A 6,031-nucleotide genomic window follows, 5' to 3' on the forward strand; every position below is an offset into this window, starting at 1 on the left:
AGGGGGGAGGGCGGATAGACATGCAACAAACCCCTTTGTTTTTCTCTATTGAATTACATCCTTAAGACCTCAAATCATCTTCCCCTGTTTTTCATCACTGATTAAATTTTCCCATGCAAAGATCACTTTTAGAGAGTAATTTTAAAAGAAGCAATTATGTTTGTAGGCCGGGGACCCACAGTTATTTTATGCTCCTGGGAAAAACCCATTGTAGCATTTTCCATTGAAAATCCCATGGACCAGAAAGAGAATCAATGGGGAAGCAGGATTTGAATCTTGTGTTCATTGGTTCCCAATTTGCTTCTCTAACCACTAAACTTCGAATCATTATAAAACTTACTAGGATCACAATGAAATGATCTAAACTAATTATACAAAATGCAATTGACACTAAGTCATAAGATGCTGTATTAGGACACCATGGTCCATAGTGTCAAAAGCTGTAGATACTTGGTTTAAGGGCAGTAAATAAATAGCCAATGTATGAGTGGATAACTCCTTTTGAGGAGACCAAGGACAAAGAGAAAAACTTTATGGTATATCTAACAACTCTTTCTTTTTGAGCCATTCCAAATATTTTTGACCCTAAATAACACCACAAAATCCACTTTTAAAATCATTGCTATTCAGCAAAACTTGAGCCTACCAAGACTGATGATGTATTGGCCCCAAGAAGATTTGCTGCCTTCATATTTTTATAAGTTTAGCTCAACATATCTGCGAAGCATATTAAGGACTTCAAAAAAAATTAAAATATTCCTGAGTCAACATTTATTAGCATTATACATGATTAATTCACACAATAATACAATGGTATTCAGCTTTTATTGTTAATGATAAACAACATGTGCATTTGTTTAGGTACTTTCTAACCATATGTACTCCATTTTATATTAATTTAAAAGTAATGAAAACTTTAAGAACAAACAATCTCTTGTGAACTCATTAGCAACATACAGAATATGTCATATGCCATTTTACAAGATGACACAAATTTATTCACATGCAATACTGCACACTATAAGAAAACTTAAATTCATTTTGATAGCTGGCTCTGTGAGTTCACTTTTATTTTTTGTATATACCAGAATTTATTTCAGAAATATTTATTAAAGAGCTAATATTTAAAATCAATATGCTATGGTATTTTCAAACAAAACAGGTGAAATACTACAAACTGCTCAACTATTATCATCCCCCACCATGGTGCTGGACTTGTCATACTCATTCTATGACTATTAGGAGCTTATTTTCGAAGCACTTGACTGCCTCAAAATGCCCAAATAGACATTCATGTACTTGAAACATCCAAATCCCAATTTTGCAAAGACAGAAAAGGGACGTCCAACACCGCAATACATCCAAATAGCAAGGGAGCGTGTTCTAGGTGTGTTTTGGGTGGGACTAGGGAGGGCCCAAAATCAGAACATCCAACAGTAATTACCGATTAGGAAGAAACATCCAGGCTTAAAATGAGTGATGTTCTATTTTCAGTGGCGTACCTAGGTTGGCTGCCACCTGGGGTGGGTTGCCGCTATGGCCCCCGCTCATCTCCCCCCCCCTCCGGCGCATCACCCACCTCCCCCTCCTCCAAAGTGCATCAGCCTCAAAAACAGGGGGAGCACGGAGCAGTCTCGTGGCTGTCGGCTCCGCTGGTCCCCTGATCTGGAACAGGAAGTAATGTCAAAGGGTGGCAGGGAACTGGCAGAGAAGACAGTCATGCAACTGCTCCATGCACTCCCTTGCTGCCTGCACCCGGGGCGGACCGCCCTACCACCCCGCCCTTGGTATGTTAGAGCCTAAGTTAGAGCTGTTTTAGTCACATCCAGGGTACAAAAAGATGTTCCGATTTAGTAGCTGACCACTGGAGAAATTAAGGCATGACACCTCCTTAATCTTCCAATGGTTACTGTCCCAATCCCTCTCCCCCAAAAGTGAAACTGAAAGGGCATACCAGGTTCTATGATAGCTTCAGGTATTATGGTCATTCTTAGCAAATCAAGAAGCAAGTCTGAGGAGTAGGGCCCGATATTCAGCCAGCGGTGGGCATCACTTTTTCTGTCCTCTGCTGGCATTAAATCCAGATATTTAATGCTGTGTTATATCCTGCCGCTCGCATTGAATATCCAGGGTTTTTTTTTTTTAGCTGTGAAAAGTTAACCATTAAGCCAATATTCAGCATTGTGGGAGCGTGAAGGAGTGACCTAATGGTTAGTGCAGCAGGTTATGAACTTGGGGAGCTGGGTTTGATTCCCATTGCTGCCTCATGGTCAGTAGTGAGTTGAGATCCCTCTGTTGCCCCGGGTACAATGTACTACTTAGACTAGGATCCCACTAGGGACAGACCCAGTACCTGTAAAATGAAACTATAAACTAATTTAGGTCTAAGCAGTATATAAATACTGAAATGAATAAATGAAGTTGTTAGTGGCTAAAGATAGGCCTGCTATTTATGCAGTCAGGATTAAGCGCTGAATTATCTGGCTAGAGGCTGAATATCCCTAGATAAGTTGCCCAACATAGCTGGTTTAGCAGTAGGCACTAGCCACAAATATTAAGCAGGAGATTACCAGTTATCTCCCACTGAATATTCACGGTTTGCCTCAAAAATGCTATTTAATTGGTCAATGGCTGTTTCTGTCCAGTTAAAAAGTGCTGAATAGAGGGGAGCTAATATTTAGTGCAGCGGACTTTAAATCAAGTGACCCAGGTTCAAATCCCACTTTAAGTCTTCTGTTTTATTGTGAACCCCTCCAGAAACAGAAAAATACCTACTGTACCTAAATATATAAAAATAATGACTCAACACAGAAGCCGTGTTTCAGCGCAAAAGCGCCTTCCACAGGAGTCTTATGATATGCAGGCAGCTGTTTGTTAAAAAGGTGTCTTTATTAAATCAATACACACAATGATATAAATATAATCCCCCCACACTCCGCGTGGATTCAAGACACAGCTTGTGCTGGGGAAAAGCCTCCACGTGTGCAGGAAACACACACATGTAACACACGAGGTGGGGGGAGGGGGGCAGGCACTTTCTTTTTCATTTACGGTGCATGGCAACTCTTCCTTCCTATATCAGGATCTCCATAATTATGAATCAGCAGAATGGATTACACCTGTGTCACTTTCAATTCAGTTCAGTGCCATCTAGTCATATTTTGACTAGCCCTAATATATATAAGCCACCCGCAAGTCTGAAGGCTGTTGAAGTGGTCTACATTCGGGAACAGTATGTAGTTTTCTGTTCCTGGAGGGCTCATAATTACAAAACAGAAGAGTAAAAGTGGTATTTGGGAGATGGACATCCATGTTCCGATTTATGTCGAAAGATGAACGTCTATCTCCTTCAAAAATGAGCCTGACTATATCTGAAATCAAGAAAGCTTTGGAAAAGTACATAGGATCCGTAAAGGAGTGACAGAGAGAGTAGATGGTATGGATGGGCAGACTGGATAGGACATATGGTATTTATCTGCCTTAATTTTTCTCTGTTTTTGTGTTCCTATGTTTAATGTCTGTGTTCTGAATAAAATGGGCATTTTAGTGGGTTGCAAACAATCTTTTAATGACACTGTTTTTTTTTCCAGTGTACAGAACTTCTGCTTCTTGCCAGACTAGTGGGCATGGTTTGTGCAATTTGTTGCCCTTGCACAACATTACATATTTGGAAAACCATTTGGATTTTTCCACTAGAGATATACAGTATCAGAGCTGCATCAGATGAGAAATGATTGTGTGTACTTTTGGGCATATTTGGTGCAGGAGTGTTCTGGAGGTGCTGTTCCAGTGGATCATAGTCAGTCTCATGGCTTAAATGCTTGCTTTAGAAAATACATATGATCCTGAGCAGGTAAGAATGTATGCAGTGCGTTTTGCTCAGAATTTACGCGGTATTTATGCTAGAAAGGAAGTATCCTGACAGATAAATCTGACTTACAATTTTTTTTTTAATGAAATGACAAAAGTAGTGAATCAAGGAAGTACAGTATACATTACCTCTCTGGACTTCAAAATGACATAGAACACTAGCAAGCAAACGGAGTGGTATGAAAGTAAGCTGGTAAATTGTAAATTAGTTGAGTAACAGATTGAGTGGCAGGATGTAGAAACTGATAGTAAATAAGGTAAGGTTATCAGTGACATTCACAAGGCGCAAATTTTGTAATTGAACAGACATGCCAGAAATGGTAAAAACATACACAATGTTTTGAAAACAAGTATAAAACCAAACATCAGAGGTACAAAATCTGTTAGCCATGTTTCAGTTTGGACAAGACCTGGAAACTCAAATGAAAAAGGTTCTAGAAGTAATCATCCTAAATGCCCTGAAGCTTACCAGCTAACAATGTCCTTGTTTATATAAGTTCAGATATTATTAACAGGAAAAAGAGGTAATATGGAGTGGCCTAGTGGTTAGGGTGGTGGATTTTGGTCCTGGGGAACTGAGGAACTGAGTTTGATTCCCACTTCAGGCACAGGCAGCTCCTTGTGACTCTGGACAAGTCACTTAACCCTCCATTACCCCATGTAAGCCGCATTGAGCCTGCCATGAGTGGAAAAGCACGGGGTCCAAATGTAACAAAAAATAAATATTGCCACTGTGAGTGTCGTATATATTTCCAGGCCTTTGAAATGATATTGAGACCATAGAAGCAGTTTAGAACAGTGCTGCTAAATTGAAACAAGGCTTACAGTACAAGCCCTACCAAAAATGGCTTAAGATTGTCTAAGGGGTCAGTTTAGAAACTTTGCTTAGCAAATAACAGCATTTACATATGTAGATGGCTTACATGTATAAAATGAACAAAAAGAAACAGGGGATGACCAATTTTATCACAATACAAGGGTCAACAAAAATGTCCTTTATTTGCCACAACTGAAAGGTGACTCAAGGCAGATCTGTGTTTCAGCGCTGGAGCGCCTGCCTCAGGAGTCAACAGTTATCGGAGTGATCACTCAAAAAGAACACTAAGCTCAATTGCATATAGCGAAACGAGCACCTATAGTAGATACCGCAATGTATGCTGTATGCCGTATGTATGCTGAAAGACGCTACGACACTTTAAACATCTGCTTAGGGACCACCAAGAAATAGCGTGGCTTTCTCAAAGCGAGGCAGGTGTCGGGTTTTTCTCTGTCGAAAAGTTGGCAACCCCCTCTCTCTTCACTAGTGGCTGTGAATGTTTCCTCGGCAGCATCTCCAGCCCAGCAACAAAATATCCTGAATAAAGCCCAAGACTTCCACAAGGCAGTGAGCAACACTTGCTACTGACCCATCGGGCCAGACCCAAAGCCTACTTATAGAACAGGGAGGGAAGAATACCTGTCTGGTTAAAATAATGTTGATTCAATGAGACTAGGGTAAGAAAGCAAATAAGTACAAAAGCAGAAACAATATAACACATCTTACTTCACCCTCTTTGCAGAGAAATGAATGTAAAAAAAGAAAACAGATTTTTATATACTATTTTCACCTAGGAAATAACAAAGTCATCATTTGTCTCGCTATTGGTGCCAAACTATCTTGAGACTTGGAAAAATAATAAATGTTCTGGAACTGTTACGTGATAAAGGAAAAGATGCCCAGTTTTGATTGTCCTGTGGAAATTCTATTACACTACTAATAACTTACTGCCAACATTTGGGATGGCTATTTCAACTTGGTTTATATTATTCATGATTTGATTTCCAATTAGGCAAAGTGACCACATAACTGAAAATGCTGCACTGCAAGAGACATTGCACTGTCAGCATTCTGCTAACACACAACTATCGTGACATCCATACCCAATGCCACAAGAAAACTAGATGCAATTGACAGCTGCATTCTTTGTCATTAATCCCAGGCTAAGTTTCTGTGGCATGACACCTGCTACTTGCCAAGGTTGTCCTGCTGAATGCTGGATAAGCCAGCCCAAGAGTTTTCTTTATAGGGATAGGCAGCAGAGTACCATCGGGCTACCAGGTAAGCTTCAGGAAATCTTCTCTTCTTTGGTTTCCTTTACTTCAGCCCCACCCATTCCCTGGT

Source organism: Microcaecilia unicolor, chromosome 3 (assembly GCF_901765095.1).
Source record: "Microcaecilia unicolor chromosome 3, aMicUni1.1, whole genome shotgun sequence".
NCBI classification, from domain to species: domain Eukaryota; kingdom Metazoa; phylum Chordata; class Amphibia; order Gymnophiona; family Siphonopidae; genus Microcaecilia; species Microcaecilia unicolor.